The sequence below is a fragment of the Aotus nancymaae genome, unplaced genomic scaffold (genome assembly GCF_030222135.1).
Source record: "Aotus nancymaae isolate 86718 unplaced genomic scaffold, 86718_ANA_hifiasm-v0.15.2.pri h1tg000083l, whole genome shotgun sequence".
Classification (NCBI taxonomy): domain Eukaryota; kingdom Metazoa; phylum Chordata; class Mammalia; order Primates; family Aotidae; genus Aotus; species Aotus nancymaae.
This window is the reverse complement of record NW_026988498.1, coordinates 4,880,481-4,899,601: the sequence shown is the minus strand read 5'-3', so window position 1 is coordinate 4,899,601 and position 19,121 is coordinate 4,880,481. Positions and strand designations below refer to the sequence as shown.

Genomic DNA, 19,121 nt, shown 5'->3' with positions numbered 1-19,121 from the left:
ACAGCTTTGGTTTGGGGGAGGGTGGGTTTTAAGAAAAGAGACATGATTTCCACCAAACTGAAAGAAAGAACAAGAATGCATGAAGAGCATATTAAGAATGATAATTAGAAAACTAAACTTCATTTACGTCATCATTTTGGAAAAAGGAAACCTTACCTACCCACATAATACTAGCAAAGAGTAGCAACACCCAGACCACAAGAGCCTTTGGTTGCAAATAGAATAATCCTCACTGGCGACATCTCAGGAGTATTTCTCTAAGGCCTAGACCGTGTGTCTAAATAAATAAATAACAATAAAAAAGATATTCTAAATCAAAGTTCTCAGTTCTGTGACTCTGTGTGTGTGTGTCTGTGTGTGTGTCTGTGTGTGTGTGCGTGCACGCGCGCTGGTGAGGCAAGGGAAGGAAGGAAAAGCAGAACACATATTCCTAGAACAATTTCACTTTAAAACAAGCATGTTTCTAGATACAAACGCAAGACAATAGAGAGATTGGATCTTCTTCCTAGATTCTGTGTCTTCAATTGTAGCACAGCATATCTGAACAAATCATCGTGTCTGCTGTTGTTGATGCTGTGAATTCTCCCTTTGATATAATCTATTTCCTCAGGTATCTCAGGCTGGAGATGATCCAGACGAATCTTGGTAATAAGCTCAGAAGCAAAATGGGAGTCTGAAATATTCCACATCGATGTTTTACTCACAGTGGATTCCTTCACAAAGGAAAATAACAGTGATGGGTCCATATTTTTGGAAGCTGGTTAAAATGTGCACTTGTCTTTCAGGAGAACATTAGGAGAGGTCTTAGTAATGCTGCTTTAGCCATCCACTTTCCCGCAATGGTTCTACAGCCATAAAATCAAGTTATAAGCAATGAGATTTTAGGGTAATCGTATTTAGCAAATAACATGGGATACTCAATTACGTTTGAATTTATGATAAAGAGCAATATGTTTTTACTATAACTATGTCCCATGCAATATTTGGGGCACACTTAACACTAAAAATCTATTCTTCATTTATCTGATATTCAAATTCATTTGAATGTCCTGAATTTTATGTGATAACTCTAGGTAGTTTTCAGCAGAATTATGAATTATTTTAGTCTACTCACAATGATGGCTTGAATAGAAATATGGAAAGAAACTTTGTTCCTACAGCACCTTTCACGTGTTCTTATTTCACCAACAAATTCTCATAGGTTTGTAATTAAAATAGTGAGTACACGTGACCATGTATGAGTGTGAGCTATGGCCTAATTTCATGATGTTAAATAACAATTTCCAAATAATTATTTCTAAGGGATTGTTAGTAAATTATAGAAAAGCTGTGCAATCCCCATAATACTGGGTTTAGATTCAGGTTCCAATGAGTTACTTTAAATGATTTACTGATGCTTTGTTAATCATCATCTGAGAGTAATTGTACATTTTTGCATCTCTATTTTTCACAGCTGAGCACCTTGAGGAACCAGTAGTCATTGTTCTCCCTGCCTTACTTGCTCTCTGCTACAGGTTGTATCCGTCACTGCAGGGACTTGCTCCAGGAGGCACCAGAGAGATCCTGAGAACCCAAGATCAAATCCTTAAAGCAGCTGCCTGCTCACGACCCACGTGAGTAGCTGCAATGTCAGAGATTGCACAGCCAAGAAAGCCTTTTAATAGATGAAATGGGCTCATCCAATTTCATCCCAGCAGCTTTCATCTCCTACCTTCTAAGCAAAAATCTATGAATAAGGAAAGAAAATACTCAGCTAGACAAAGAAAGCATAAATCTTTACTAAAAAGTCTTCACCGCTCTCCTACAGCCGCTATTTCCCATTTTCCTCCAACTGTCTCAGTAAACAGCTTCGCTTTCAGTGTCCCGGAGAAAAATGAGGCCATTAGGCGGGAATTTGCTTACTTCCCTGCCTGTTCCCTCTTGAGCACTGATAAAATAACCTGTGTCCAGAATCATGGCATCTTCAGACTACAAGAGGGCTGGTTCTCCTTAGTAGAAACCTTCTTCCATGCATGTCCCAGATGGATGTTTCTCCTCTCTCTTGAGATCTCTGCTCTTTCTCTGTCATTATCTCTGTCTTTAGCTCCAGCCTCCCTCTCTTTCTTCTCTTTCCCCATGATCTGTGTGCATGCTCAAGTTTCTCTTCTGTTAGAAACATAGAAACAGAAATTTTGGCTTCTGCCCCCCTGTGGTTTCCAGCCCATCTCTCACTGCCTCCAGTGGAGAGTCGTTTACCTACCCTCCCACCCTCCACATGCTCCTCAACTTCTACAAATGCTGGCTTTCTCCTGCACGTCCCTTCCGGAATTCCCCAACACATCCGATTGTGAAATCCAGTAGACATTTCTTTTTTCATTCCTTATTTCATTGCACCTCTCTGCAACCTGTGACACTTACTTTTCAAACTTCCGGACACCACTTCTTCCTTCCTTCTCTTCCATCTTCTAGTCTTTGTTATCAGGTTTTTCTGTCAGCTTCACTTCCACTAAGCTCCCCTTATGTTTGTATATTCCCTCGGGTTTTATTCTAAGCCCAATCTCATGAAAACGTGCATCTCATTCCTGGGTGATGTCAATGTTTCCCATTGCACCAACTACTATGTGTGTTTTAGGGCAGAGACTATGAACCCAGGCAGGGTTGGAGCCCAGGTTCTATCACTCCCTAACTGTCTTATGAAAGGAAAATCTCAAATCTTAAAAACAAAAATAGTGTGTTAAACACCCTTCAGCCAATGACCAATGGGAACCACTTTTTAACCCAAAAATCTGGGTTTATTATTCATTGCAGTGAGAGACAACACAGACTATGGGGAACGATGGGGTGTTTGAGTAAAAGGATGTTAAAAAGAATTTACATCCAGCTATCTCACCTCTGAGTGCATATCTTAAGGACTCAAAAATCAATATTTGAAGAGATACATACACTCCTGTGTTCATTATTATTTATAACAGCAAAGTTATGGAATAAGCCTAAGTAACCACCAATGGAAGAATGATAGAGAAAATTATATATATATATATACACACACACACACACACACACACATATATACATACATGCATATATATGTGTGTGTATATATATGTGTGTGTGTGTGTATATATATATATATAACAGAGACACACACACGCACAAATATATATATAAAACATTTGGAATAGTTGAACGTGTTATGGAATCAGCCTAAGTATCCACCAATGAATGAATGATGAAGAAAATTTTATATATATAAATAAAACATTTGGAATCAATGTGGAATGATTGAATCAATCATTGATATATAACAATGAAATATTGTTTTCTATATACATATATACATATGAGTGCGTCCTTAGGATATATGTATTTGTGTGTGTGTGTGTATACACATATTTCATGTGCCCCATAAATATATACACCCACTCTCTACTCAAAAAATTAAAGAGGAAAAAAAAGTTTTGTAATGTTAGTTAGAGTTTATTTCAAAATTTTCCTAATACCTGTTCTATGTTCCATCCCAACAAGTTGGTTTTGTATTAGGTTAAGATACTTGTGCTTTGAATATTTGGATCAATCTAAATAATAAATATAATAAGTGTATATATATATGTGTACATATATACAAGTATACATATATACATATATGTACTTATATATATACTTACAATTATATATATATATACACACACACACACATACACACAATTCAATACTATTTTGTCATAAAAGAGAAGAAACTCCTGTCATTTGTGACAACATGGATAAACCTGGAGGACACTATGCTAAGTAAAATAATGCAGGCACAAAAATACAAATACCACATGTTCTCACTTATTTCTGGATGCTAAAACAATTGAACTCATAGAAACAGAATGTAGACGAGTAGTTGCCAGAGGCTGGGGATGGAGAGGTGGGGAGATGTTGGTTAAAGGGCACAAAGTTGCAGTTAGACAGGAGGAATAAATGATAATTACTAAGTTAATGGATATGTTATCTTGATTTAGTCATTCCACACTGAATATATTTATCATAACATCAAAACATCACTTTGTATAATTACAGGCAATTATGATTTGTTCAATAAATAAATGCTACTTTATATTTTTTTAAAAATCATTCAGTATATGATTTGGGCATCAGTTGGGTGATTTGAGTTAGGGCCTATGGAAGAAGGACTATATTTTAGAATAGATAATGGAAAATAAATAAGTAAACATACATTTAAGGAGTCAAATTTTTGTTTTTCAATCTAACTTGCAGAGAATCACATGGTATATGCTTTTTGGAATATAATTGGGAATTAGAAGTTTGCAACAGTGGTGGAGGACAGAGCTTTCAGATACTCACTTCGGAGAAAACTAGAGCGAGGGATGGGAGAACTGCCAGAGTATTTGGTGTTTCAGATCAACGCTATAAAGTACAGATGTTTCTGTGAAGTTTATCTGACTTCATCTGAACAATTCCAGTCTAAAAATCAGGTTGCAAATCTACCACAGTGATTTCTTTGGCAACAGTTCCAGAGTCTTCCTATTTTGGTCTCTCTCACTACAGCTTACTTCCTTTGCTTCCTTTTCTTCCCTCTAAAATAAAAGAAACACAGTGGTACACTTAAAAGACATACCCAATGGAAACACACTCAAAACAAGGTTTTCGCAAAGGATAAGTGCTTGAGGGAATGGATACTCAATTTTCTGTGATGTGATTATTATGCATTGCATACTTGTACCAAAATATCTCATGTGCCCATAAATATATACACCCACTGTCTACCCACAAAAATTAAAGAGGAAAAAAAAAGTTTTTGCAATGCTAGAGTTTATTTCAACATATTCCCCCAATAAGTGTTCTATGTTCTATCCCATCAAGTTGGTTTTGTATTAGGTTAAGATATTATGCCTTGAATATTTGAATCAATCTAAAAAATAAAGTAATGAATCGGACACCTAATTTGAATGTCATTATAAATGTAAATTTATTACTAAATTTCTCAATTAAAAATTAGTGCTATGTAGAATTGAAACATTAGCATCTTTGTGATTATTGAATCTGAACCCCTCTTTTCACAATTGAGGGTACTTCCCAAATAAAATTCTCAATCATGTATTGCAAGCTAGAATCTTAATAAAGTAAGTCTTCCATATAAATATTTATTTGATCATACCATTTTACATTTTGCATATTTGTAATATTTATTTGATATAAAATCTTAAATTGTCACTCTAATCCAGTAAAGATGACTTCAGTAACAGACTGTAGTAAACATCCAATTAGCCATAGTAGAAATTAGACTTATTGACTGTTTACTAGGTGCTAGGTGCTATGTGAAACATTTTACATAAACGATCTCATTTAATATAGACAATAGCTCTATGAGGCAGATAATATTATTTTTCAGGTTTTATGGATGAGGAAACTGGATTTTTTGCAAACTTAAGAAACTTGCCAAAGGCCACACAGCTAGTAATTAACCAAGGCAAAATCTGAAATTACTTCAATTACTTCATGTCTGAGTTTTCAAAGGGAGAACTCTATTATGACTATAAGAACCTGCAATTCCTGAGCTATATCAACATAAATATTTTTAAATAGCACTGAATTAATTACTTCCCCAAACATTTTCTTACATTTTTAATTCAGTTCAACTAAATTTTTTCCCATATGGTGTCCATAAGGTTTTGTACCCAATGAATGTGAGTCAGAGACCCCTCCAGAGAAGTGAAACGGGGTAGTTGTACTCACGTCCCTTTGTAGCTCATGACTAGAAGCTAAAGTACTAATAGAAAGTGCTGGTTGGGTGCAGTAGCTCACTCTGTAATCCCAGCACTTGGGAGACCGAGGTGGGCAGATCACTTGAACCCAGGAGTTCGAGATCAGCCTGAGTAACATAGGGAAACTCCATCTCTACTAAAAATACAAAAATTAGCCAAGTGTGGTGGTGTGCACTGTGATTCCAGCTACTCAGGAGGCTGAGGTGGGAGGATCACTTGAGCCAGGGAGGTCAAGGCTGCAGTGAGCCATAGTCATGCCACTGCACTTCAGCCTGAGTGACAGAGTGAGACCCTGTCTCAGAAAAAAAAAAGTGCTGTCCTCATTGTTAGTAGCCTCAGTTATCTGAATAACAGGAAAGTTACATGAACTAACACTAACCTTTAGACTTCACTTGTGTATAAGCCATGCCCATCTCAGCTGCATGCTTTTTGATATCACAGAAGAAAGGGCAGCATGAAGTTTGTAGCCAGAACTAAATGCAATGGTAAAAAACTCCCAAGAGAACTTCTCCAGCCCTTTCACAAAATAAAAATGATGTTGAGTTATTTTTCAGAAGAGTTGCTCCATCAGTATATATAATTTTTCCTTTAGATACTAAGAAAATTTGAAGTAAATTTAATTTTCAGTTGCAATAAGGATCTTACTTTATGCTCCTGGAAAGACCACGCCACTGCACTCCAGCCTTGGTGACAGAGCAAGACTCTGTCTCAAAACAAACAAACAAATAAACAAAAAACCATCTCAGTAATTTAGGAAATAAAATGAGATGAGTATTTAATGCCAGGCATTATTCCATTCCCCTGAGCTCATCTCTTCCCAACCTAACGTTCTCTCTCTCTGACTGGCTTCTCCAAAGTCATCAGTTCTTGTCTAAGGGTGGCCCCGATATGACATCCCATCTCTCAGCTCTCCAGCCCAATGAAGATCTTGTTCTGCCTGTTTATGCAGGACTTGCCTTTAGTGCATCTGGATCTCACACTTGGCAGACCCCAGATACCTGAAGAGTGATGCTCTCTGGGTTGTCCACCACGGAAATGCCCTTAGGTCCACTCTTCTATTAACTGGCAGTTACTATAATAGTTATCCCTCCCTGCTCCTGGCATTAGTTAATTCTTTTTAAAAAACCTATACTGTTCTTTTTCTTTTTATTATTTTTTTTATTTAGAGACAGAGTCTCACTCTGTCACCCAGGTTGGAATGCAGTGGTTTGATCATAACTCACTGCAGCCTCGAACTCTTGGGCTTAAGGGATTCTCCTGCTTTCAGCCTCCCAATTAGCTGGGACTACAGGTACACACCATCACACCTGACTAATTTATTTTTTATTTTGTAGAGAGAGAGGTCTCACTTGCCCATGCCAATCTCAAATACCTGACCTCAAACAGTTCTCCTGCCTCAGCCTTTCAAAGTGCTAGGATTACAGGTGTGAGCCACTGAGCCCTGCATTTTATGTTTGTTTTCTTTTGTTAATTTTTCACATGTTGAATTAAACCAGTTCTTAACCTGAATCTAATGTCGATTACCCTCTTCTACTTACCTGACTTTCACACAAGCAATGCTGTACCTACCTTCAGTTAACAAACATTTCACACACATGCACACACACATATAAACATCTTTATATTAAATATCCAAAAAGATAACTACAGCTGTCAACTATAAATGACACTGATCCACACACACTTGTTATTTATGCTATATGAGAGCATTTTCTGACATGAAATATAAAAACTCTTTAATACACTGTAATGCTTTAAGAATAAATGTTCATTTCAGGGAAAATGGCTTTCTGGGTTATTTATTTGAGAGGAATAAATTGTTTGAAAATTATAAAAGCTAAAAAGTTACTTGCAATAACAGCTTAACCTGCACATGTTGCCCTGTTCTTTTTTTTCTTTAGGCCCATCGCATGTGTTTCTAGTTCATCCTATGGAGTTTTTTATTTATGATGAAATGCCTTCATTCACACGACTGAATGATTAAGCTAATCTTTCCTCTTTGATTACTTCCTTTCTTCTTTTCACCCTTTCTTTTTTTCCTTCTTTCCTTCTTCCTTTCTTTGTATTACTGAAAACTCGTGGTGGAAAGACATTTTAACATTCACCGGTAAAATTAAATTGGTTAATCTAACCATCTACTTCATATCTGTGAGTTCATAATAATATGACCATACACATTAACTTTTCTTATTTGAATAGCAATAAAAAATAAAACAACTGTGAGGTATCTCAAAACTATGTTCATACATTTTATTTAAAATAAGAAAAAAAAGGCCCGGTGTAGTGGCTCATGCCTGTAATTCCAGCATTTTGGGAGGCTGTGGTGGGTAGATCACCTGAGGTCAGGAGTTTGAGGCCAGCCTGGACAACATGGTGAAACCCCGTCTCTACTAAAAATACGAAAAAATTAGCCTGGCGTGGGGGTGGTTACGTGTAATCCCAAGTACTCGGGAGGCTAAGGCAGGAGAATCACCTGAATGTGGGAGGCAGAGGCTGCAGTGAGCCAAGACTGCACTATTGCACTCCAGCCTGGGTAACAAGAGTGAAACTCCACCTCAAAAAATAAATAAATAAATAAATAAATAAGAAGAAAAGTTTTCTTTTTCAGGTTGCCTTCCTGATAAATCAATTAAGTCTGGCACATAATCAACTGAATAGATTGTAATGATAGTCAAAATTAAGGAGTTTGCTGTTACTCATTTCAGTTCTCCTGAAATGTTATAAAGTCTCCAGAGAACAGAGATTCAGAACAGGTAATTCATTTTTACCAATGACATTCTTAGAATATATATTTTTGGAGTGTAAAGACATATCTTTCATGCTATAATAAAGCACATTTACTTTGATGTTGCTTCAAGGACAAAATGATGCCTTTGGTTAGTAAAATTCTCTGGGGATTTATCTATGCAAAATCGGGGTCAAACTTTGACCCTGACACACTTATATGACAATAACAAGAAAACGTAACATAGTACATATTGTAAAGTGTGAAGATATATCATCAGTAATATATATCTAGAAATTACAATTAGGTAAAAAATGAAGTCCATGCAAGCCAATTTGTAGAAACAGAGAAGCGTCTCTCTAATTACTGTTTATTTAAAATAGATTATTCTGACACTGTAATTGACTTTCCAATTTTGTACATAGAACTTTATTGCTCTGCTTACCATTTATGTCAAAGATATATATGTCTTCTCTAACTAGCAGTTAGCTCTTTAGTACATAAATGAATTTCCCTCCTTTGAACAATCTTAAATATAAACTAATATATGTGACATGATTCTATTGAAATCATGTTACATATAAAGTTCTTGAAACACCCACAAATATGTAGAAAATAAAATATTTAGAGAGATCACAATTTAAATATTTCCTAATAAGAGGTAAACCAACCTTTTTATTCATATTGCAAAACCATCAGGAAGTAAGTCTTTTATCCAATTGGTAAAAGACTTACAGGAAGTCACCTATAGCAATAGTAAAATGGAGATTTTAATCTCAGTGCCCACTCTCAAACTTATTTACAGCTAGACTAACATGCTCATTAAATACAGACTATTATTTTAATCTTGTATCTTCTACAGTTATTCAAGGTTTTTTTAATAACAGCCAAAGGCATAAAGTTAAAATACAATTAAACCAAAACCAAAAAATTAAAAAACATATAAAAACTCATATCTCTGATTTTTAAGATGATTTTTAAGGATATTTTTTGCATTTGCAATTTTTTTTTGGCATTTGCAATTTATTTATTTTTCTTTTTTAAATTTATTTACTATACTTTTAAGTTCTGGGGTACACGTGCAGAATGTGCAGGTTTGTTACATAGGTATGCATATGCCATGGTGGTTTGCTGCATCCTTCACCCCGTCATCTACATTAGGAATTTCTCCTAATACTATCCCTCCCCAATGCCCCCACCCCCTGCTGTCCCTCTGTAGCCCCCCATCCCCCGAGAGACCCTAGTGTGTGATGTTCCCCTCCTTGTGTCCATGTGTTCTCATTGTTTAACTCCTACTTATGAGTGCATGAGAACATGCGCTGTTTGGTTTTCTGTTCTTGTGTTGGTTTACTGAGAATGATGGTTTCCAGCTTCACAGGAGCACTGGTCAAATCCAATACATCAGTTTTCAGAAAGATGTTGAAGGTCATTCCCTAAATCATAGTCATAACGATAATAGGAATAACGATCATTAATTAATCCCAACTGATATTTTAAGCGATGAATACTCACTATGTCCAGTCCTCACTACAATCCTGTGAAGCAGTGTGATTTATCACTGAATGTCTTCCTTAAGACCACACAGCTGGTAAACGGCAGATCACTGGTCTAAACCCAGGTCAGTCTAACCTCAATGCTTTTCCACACTCCATATTGCTTCTGGTGACCCTAACATGTTCCTGGTGGTCACAGATCAATAGATTATCCAAAATTGAAGAAGCAGAGAAAGTGAAAAATGTTTATTCTGACTTGTGCCTTTGATTGCCATGATTTTTATTTCTCTTTCATCTGTCTATTCCAAAGTCTAATGTTTCCTAACAAAAGTGAAAAAAAATTTAATATATACTGTGAGTTTATCACCTGCTTGGTTAATAAAATGCCTAAACTGGAATCTGTGTATTTATCCCTTCAGGCATGTCAAAACTTTGTTTGGCAATAATAAAATACAAAGAAAAATCATCTTGTCGTCTTTTAAAATAATTAAAATTCATCTAACTATTTCAGGTTTAGACCACACTTTCAATCATTGATCGAGAGAATTCTCATGTCATATGGATACGGATGTCACCACTTCTGCTTTGGAATTTATATCACAACAGAAGCCCCACTTCTCTCAAAAGAATGCGCAACATTCTCCCACAAGCCATAATGGAACTTTTTCATTTGGATTATTACATTTCTTTTGCTACAAGACATAAGACAGAACACTAAGGAAAATGAATGTAAAGATATGTTTTTTCCAGTAAAGTTTAATAAACGTATTTTTATGAAGAACCAGAATAAGTCAGACACTAAACTCCAAAGTCGTCCTTGTCCACCATCTTGGTAATCCTCCAAATCTTCTGGGTAGGTACAAATTCTTCCTAAATTTAGCTCCTGCTCAATAGACTTAAGACTTGCTTAAGATCTTTCCACTCTCCAGCACACTCAAATACACATCCACATAATGCATTCTGTCCTAAGAATCATGTAGACATAAGCTGTATAGAAGGATAATATTGGAAAATTTTTATCTAGGCTCTAGACTCTTAGCAGAACCAATAAGTAATTCTGCAGGAAGGTTTTTAGGCTCATGCTTTGTTAATGCAACTGAAGTGATCATCCAGTGCCTGACACAGATGCACACTAAATTAAATATATGGTAATGCATTCAGGCCCAGAAAATAGGGGAAGTCGGAGAGAAAATAAAAATACACCTATGTCGTTACTTTTGTCCCTGCTTTCTTTCTCAGTGAGTAATACTAGCACCTACCCCAGAGATTTGGAAAACAAAAAAACAAAAAGCAAAACAACAAACTGTGGCACTCCAGCCAAATTCAAGCCGCCCCAGTGTTTTATGTGGCTTACTTAATGTTACATAAAACTTTTGGGCTGGACGCAGTGGCTCACACCTCTAAGTAATCCCACCACTTTGGGAGGCTGAGGAGGGAGGGTCACCTGAGGTCGGGAGTTCAAGACCAGCCTGACCAATATGGAGAAACCCAGTTTCTACTAAAAATACAAAATTAGCCAGGAGTGGTGGCACATGCCTATAATCCCGCTACTTGGGAGGCTGAGGCAGGAGAATAGCTTGAACCCAGAAGGTGGAGGTTGCAGTGAGCGAGATTGTGCCATTGCCCTTCAGCCTGGGCAACAAGAGTGAAACTCCATCTCAAAAAAAAAAAGTTTTGAATTAGGTGTCAATATTTCAATATTTTAAAAACAACAACGAGAAGAAAATCTTAGAGAAAAATCCATATTCCAGTTCTTTGCAAAAATCCGTCCAGCCTGGACCCCAAATCTTCCATGTCAACATCCAGCAGACTCAGAACATTGTCTGTCTTCCCTTAGAAAGGCAAGAATCCTTCAATTACCAGGATCCTGCCCTGTCAGCCTCAGTCATTTCACCATCCATCTCACTCACCTCTGTAGGTAACTGAGTTTTCCACCCATGATCTGCCCAATTATGCTTGCCAAAAACATGACATCTGTCCCAAATTTCCCCCTAAATACTTACATATGCACACGTCTCACCCCCATTTATCTCTATCTCCCCTCTTCCACCTGAATCCCTTCAGTCTCCTTCCACACAGTCATCTCCCTTCCTCCATACCCAGTGCCTCCCACGAAGCAACGAGGGAGGTATTTTCAAAGGGCCAACTATCAAATCACTTCTCTAGTTAGAATAATCCCAGAATTTTCAAGATGAAGTTTAAAGTCTTTGGCTTGATCACACAGCCTTGCTAGAACTGATCTTCTCACCAGAAACTCTCTTCTCCTAACATAACCCTCTATATTCATGGGCTGATCCACAATTTTGCATTGGTTGCACTCTCTATGTAAGGTATTTAGAAAAGTATGTGACTCTTAGTGCTATGTAAGCATTTGTTGTAGTTGTTACACTAAGAGTTTGTTTTACATTATTCATCAACATATATCTATGAATATTCTCTTCAAGTGAAAAATATAGTTACTGTCCTCAAGATATAAGCAGCTGCCAGAGATTCTCTGCATAAAGGTGAGAGATACATCCATGTATACAAGTGTTCAAAAGCACCTAACTCCCTTAAAAGAGATAGATAAAACATCCCCTAAGACCAAAGATTATTTTCTTATTTCTTCTTTTTTGTGTGTGTTTTTTCTTTCTAAATTGAGACAGGAATAGAAGGGCAAGGAAAGTTGAAGGCAAGATGGGAGAAGAGGTGCCAGCAAGGTTAGTTTGATTGATTTCTAATAAGAAGTTATTTTGAGGAGAATATACACATTACTCTTTATATGTCTGTGTAGTGATAATTCTGTGAACATATTCATCAGATAGAGTTCTTCACCTTCGACAGACTCTCCCATGGTGGGAATGCAGGCTTACTTCCCAATAAGAGAAGACGCTCCCAACACATCCACCAGAACGTGCTGCTGTGTAAGTGCTCAAAATAAAATAAATTAATGCAGAAAGGAATTAAGAAGTGCCTTCAGTTATATAACATATTGTGTATGTACCTGTGTCAAACTGCTTTCACTACTAAACAATGCTTTGACTTTTAGGGCACGGATGTCATTGTTTAATTGTTCTGTTACAAATTGCCTCTACAAAATCAAGCTAGGATTTCAGCTAAAGAAATGTTTTTTTTTAAGATTGTTAGACGCTGGTAATTGTAACTGTGGGAAGGTGCTGCTGTGATCAGGATTAAGTGCTAAACTAGACAAAATGCAATAAAAATGAATTACTTATTTTTAAATAATTATATATATATATATATATATTTTTTTTTTTTTTGAGATGGGGTCTCTCTCTGTCACCCAGGCTGGAGTGCAGTGGTGTGATCTCAGCTCTCTGCAATCTCTGCCTCACGGGTTCAAGTGATTCTCCTGCCTCAGCCTCCCTAGTAGCTGGGCTTGCAAGCACGTGCCACCATGCCCAGCTAATTTCTGTGTTTTTAGTAGAGAGGGGTTTCACCGTGTTGGCCAGGCTGATCTTGAACTCCTGACCTCAGGTGATCCACCTGCCTCAGCCTCCCAAAGTACTGGGATTACAAGTGTGAGCCACCATGCCAGGACTTACAGGTTTTAAACCATTATATTAGCAATGGAACTATGTGAGCAGAAAAATATGTCTGTAGGTCCTTGTCCCAGGATCCCACATCTTCGTCTTCCTTTCCACTAATTGTTTAAGCAACCAGAGGTTGTTTACCTGTGGTTCATGAACACCTAACAGCTCACAGAACACATCTAGGAGGTCAGATGCATGAAGCCCCAAAATGGAAAACAAAACTTCATATGTATGTGCCTTTGAATTGTTTTGCTGTTGCTTTTAGGAAAAGGATGCTATAAATACTATTAGAATTCCATAATAAACTCTGAAAGGAAAATAACAACTAGTCCGTCATACTTTGGACAGTTACTTATGTCAAAGGGCAAAACGACAGCCAGCATTTCACGAGACTGCCACAAGGGCTGGCCTTGCTCTGTCCACAGCTGGTGAGCTCCAGCCCAGCTGCCTACTAATAGAGCTGAGGTTCATAGCTGCAATATCCAGTGACCTAGCAGTTAATAATTGGGACCGTAGATACCATTGTGTATAAAACCAAGATTCAATTGACTTTTTCTCTCAACAGTTTTGGGCTGGAGGATAAAAATAGAAAGGATATCAATACAGAGAACACTTGATGAGAAAGTGCCCAGGAAAGCTGTTGGAGAGATATTTTATATATTACATAATGGTTAATTAGGCTTGATTTACAGAATTAATTTATTATTAAATAATAAATTAATACAAGTACATTTTAAAATAAATATGGTAATAATCTTCCTTCACAAATTCATATTTCAAATAAATTGGGTTGGATTATACAAGGTTTTTTAGGGAAGAATATTTTAATGATCAGAAAAAACTTCCCTATTCTTTACCCTTTAAAAGGTAAATTTTGTGAATTCTATAGTATCTAATTTAAGATTAAACTGATTATATGTTCTATGGGGCTTTTTGGTTGTTTGATTGGTTTTGTGTGTGTGTGTGTTTAGGATGAGGGGTGGGAATGGAAAAAAACATGTACATTAAGGTTTTTCCTTCAAATTGTTAGTTGCTAAACATAATTTCTTAGTATTCTTGCTTCACTGATTGGAAAGGCCGGTAGTTAATGGCCTTTTATTACAAACTTCCTTTAGTCGGCCGCCCAGCAATTAGGCACGTGCATGCTCTGTGACCCCTTGCTGCCTCCCCACCGGCTTTGATTGGAACTTTGCTCAGTGACACACGTCTAATAGCCAGGAGTGGCACGAACTGAACCATCAAGACTCTGATTTATTCCTTAACCCATATCCTTGGCCAAATAGGGGTGTAATGAGCTATTATAACAACTGCCAGTATAACCCAAACTTGTGTTCAGGATGGGGCAAAAATGAAGCAAATCAAAACAAAACAAAACAAAAAGGCATGCTTCTATACTAACAAGATCGTGAAGACAGCACTGCTGGAATTCCAGCCTGTGAGATTAGGCAGCATGGTAACTTGGAAACAAACTAATTTTGCAATGAGTTTTATCTCTGTGTTTTCCCTTATAGGAAGTTCTTTATTTTACACAACAGAACTAAAAAGAGAAAAGACCTGTTTGAAATGAAAACAGCAAATGACAAGCAAGATTCTTCTCCAGTAACATTCCAAGCTGAATCATCTGAAATTATGAACATTCAATGGGGAATAGCTCTTAAGGTAGAAAAGAGCTGAGAACTGATTACCCACCCTTGTTTTTAATCTTCCACTGATGGCTGTAGAAAAATAAAATAGCTGTGACTTACAGTGCCTGCCCTAACAATGCAACCCCCAGGGCAGCATAAAACAGGCAGACTAAAATTCCAACAACCCAAAGTTCTACATCAGTAGTCTCCAAATGTATGTTTTACACATCGCTCGGGGCTCTTGTTAAAATGCAGATTCTTCTTTGGAAGGTCTGAGTTAGGACCCGTTTCATCATTTCTAACAGGCTCTCAGGTGAGCCTACTCACTGCTGCTGGTCCCTGAACTCCACTGGGCAGGTAACCAGGGGCTCCATAACTCCGATTGTAGCCATTTTTAGTTTTATTCATCCTCATCGTGATCTTAATTTGCCACCTCGTCTTGCATTTAAAGATATTCTAAATTTCTTTTTGCCTCCTTCTTGCCAGATTAGAAATATTATAAGACATTTGGAATGAACTCAGAAGAAGAAAATTAAATAGTCTTCCTTGGAGACATTTAAGAATTGAAGTTCAGGAGACCTTTTTTAGATTTATTTTTAAAAATTTATTTTTTCTATTATTGTAGAAAATATGAAATACAGAAAAATTGTAATTAGAAAAAACCACTCATTATCTCACCATTCAGAGGTGGATTCTAAACTTATTAATAATTATTTCTCATGAAAATCAAATGTGTTTCCATATTTTGCACCTAATTATTTTAATTTAACATTGCGTTATATACATTTGTTGTGTCATTAATTTTTCTCCTAAAAAAATGAGTTTTAGTATTTTAGTCTAGGGAGGTACTATAATTTATTGAATGTTTTTTCTTCACTCAGCAATTATATTGCTTCCAACTTTTCCTTATTTTAAATATCACAAAAAAAGATAGAAGTTTTTAGTATCTATCATTATTATAGCTTACTTTCAATAGTCTTAAAGGGGACAGTTGCTCTTCACCCACAAGGAAGTTCTCTTACGCTTTTTCTTTTTCATTCTCTAAAAGAATATTCTCTAGAAGCCAAGCCCACTGTTTACTGTTGCTGTTTGTTGTTCAGGTTTTAAAAAACTTACAACTGTGTTACCACCTATATCTACTAAGGCACATCTTAATTGAAAACCACTAATAGCTCCTCCATTTCTTTTCATTGTTATTGATTACATTTTTTTCCTTTGGTGGAGAGGAATATCTTTTAGTTGTTTATTTTTCTTTCATTTATGTTTCAAAAATGACCCATTCTCAGTTTAAACAATTGGTATTCTAGGATACAAATCACCATAATGAAAAAGTCAGTTTTATTGCCTACCCATCCTCTGACTCAGAGTGCTATCCCATAATCAAATTTAACATCTCTCCCATTTACACCTCCCCAAACACACAGTCTTCCCCTCCTACCTCCTCCTGCCTAGGAAAACCAGGTAGTTTTCCATAAATACAAACTAAATTACCTGGTTGCTTTTGTGGGGATGACATCACAATAGCCACCCTTAGGTTTATACCAGACTGGATTCTGTTTGATTGGTTTTAAGTGATGAAAATATAATTTAAACCAGCTTTAAAAGGGGTAGTAGTAAATTCATTGTCTCTTATAACAAGGAGAATCAAAAGAAAAATTATTTTCAGCAATTCTCAGATTCAGGGATTTTATTTTATCCCTTTTAGTCCTACATCTTTCAGCTTCTCCTTTTCTCTGCTTTGGCTTTATTCTTGGGCAGGCTCTTTCCACCGAGCTAGCTACAAACACAGCCACTTGAAGTCCTAGGTGCCCACGTTGCTTGGCACCTGCATTCCCAGAAGAAGGCGGTGCTCCCTTTTTGTAGTTCCAGCCAACCACTTCCCTATCAGAGGGCAAGGATTGACCTAGCCTTGGTCATATTCCTATTTTTGAACCAATCTTTGAGGTTAAGAGATTCAATATTCTAATTGACTGTCTCCTGGATTGTGTAGCTGTCCCTGAAGTCATTAAGTACATTTACCATGACCTAAAACACATGAGCTTAAACCGGAAAAGTACAGCTCCCTAAAAAAGAAATTAAGGCACCATTACTAAAATAAGAAAACAGGCCAGCACAAGACAAACTAATAGGTGTCCACTGTAGCTATAGTAACCATGCATTTCAGTTTGCCCAGGGAAGTCCTCGGTCATGCCTGTTGTCCTGGAATCCTGAATGGCTTATCATTTGTCTTGGATGTTTTCATGTTCAATTTGTCTTAATAATGGAAATACAGTCAGTCAGGGTAGATTAGTTGGATCTCTATACTCCCCACTTCTGCCATCATCTCAGTTGATACCATACATAGATCTATTACTATTGATTCGGTTTATTGTTTGGCTATACTTGTATAATTTGCAATAAACCCTTTGGGCAGTAATGGGTTCAAAATATGAAAGGGCAAATTTCATGAAAAATGCATGATTGAATCTTTATGTATCAAAAAAACTGATGATAAATGTGTAATTGGCACAAAACGTTTCAGTGTACCTACCATCCTCTTATCACCACAGTAATTTCACTATAAAATGGTTATAGGAAGCACAGGAGACACCACCCTGTGAAGAAGCATCAATAGGTATTTCAAATGTTGGTAGTTACGTGGGAAAGACTGTGTTTAAGACAGGATTCATATGTGCTCTTACAGGAAGGAAGCCTACATACCCCTCTGAGAAGCATGACTTTTCATTTAGATCAGATAACATTTTCTGCATTCATTGTGCTCATTTTGAATTCCAAGTTTTCTCGGACACGTGAAAAAGTGATAACTATTAATATGTTGGATCTGTTTGCAAAAAAAAATTAAAGAATAAAACGTATACTAGCGTCATAAGATGTTCAAATAAAAGTCAGTTACTTTGAAAATTAGTTCAGTTTTTCTTGCCATTTATAGATGAAATTTATGTTGTTTGTGGCAAAACATTTCATACTATTATAAATGTCATTATAATTTCAGTTGAAAAGTTCAAAACTAAAGAGCAAATAACTTTGGTGAAGTATAATATGATAAAAGTAATGTCCTTACTAAATTAAGAAATCTATAATTAAGAAAATTATCTTCTTACAAAATTAACAATATCGACAATATTCTACCAAATGAAATGTAAGCCATACTTCTTAAAATTTACAAAGACTTTTAACATTTTACACAATAATAAAACTTTTTTCTGGTGAAGCTGATATTGATCCAACACACACACACACACACACACACACACACACACACACACACAGTTTAGCATGGCAGTAAATCCTTGATCTTTATTGCTGCCATCACTATAGGATTCTCAAAATGTTTGTCTTTTAAGAATCACGTCATAAATCAACCAAAGTGTTCTACAATTGCATTCAACTTTTTATAAATTAGTCACCTAAATTTTGGTTACATTTTATTCCAAATCATTTGGAAAGCTTTAAGCAAATCAATCAACAAAAAAATTCACTTTTGGAGATTTTAGCAAACTAAAATTATTGATAACAATATTTGCAAACAGGAAGACATAATTAAGTGTTGAGGGATAAACTGTATACATGATTTACTTTTGAGGTTTTACAACTGTGCTTTGGAATATCTCAACTTGAAGGATATAACCTCAGATGATCCTGCCTTTTTGTACTGAGCGAATACACATTCTTTGCCAGGATAGAATGAAATTGAGAAGTCCTAGGATTTTGTACTATTTAATTTGGTGAAACATTCAAAGGAGTCATGAATAGGGACACTTGTCTTAAAAGTTTCGGCTTGTAAATATATGATATTATTTATGTGAGGGCAGTGCGTGTATGTGTGTGAGAGAGAGAGAAAGAAAGAGAGAGAGAGAGAAGGAGAGAGAGAGACCTTTATTTCTGCAAATAATCACAATTAACCATGGCTGCTTCTGGGTAGCAGAACAGAGGAGTTTGAGAGATAGTGAATACAATTTTTCTTTTGAATCTTACTATTTGAAAATTTTATCTTGAGT

At 36.3% G+C, this 19,121-nt stretch overlaps 1 long non-coding RNA gene across 1 annotated transcript in view; it reads left to right on the top strand.

Moving 5' to 3' along the window:
- The window catches only part of LOC135271573 (uncharacterized), a 173,085-nt gene extending 155,073 nt beyond the window's left edge, over positions 1-18,012 (top strand). The window contains exons 6-11 of the long non-coding RNA XR_010339695.1: positions 1,454-1,613; positions 8,356-8,500; positions 10,477-10,818; positions 12,611-12,664; positions 12,766-12,868; positions 15,010-18,012. This is a non-coding gene — a long non-coding RNA (uncharacterized LOC135271573). The remainder of the gene's footprint in view (positions 1-1,453; positions 1,614-8,355; positions 8,501-10,476; positions 10,819-12,610; positions 12,665-12,765; positions 12,869-15,009) is intronic.
- The last annotated feature ends 1,109 nt before the right edge of the window (positions 18,013-19,121 follow it).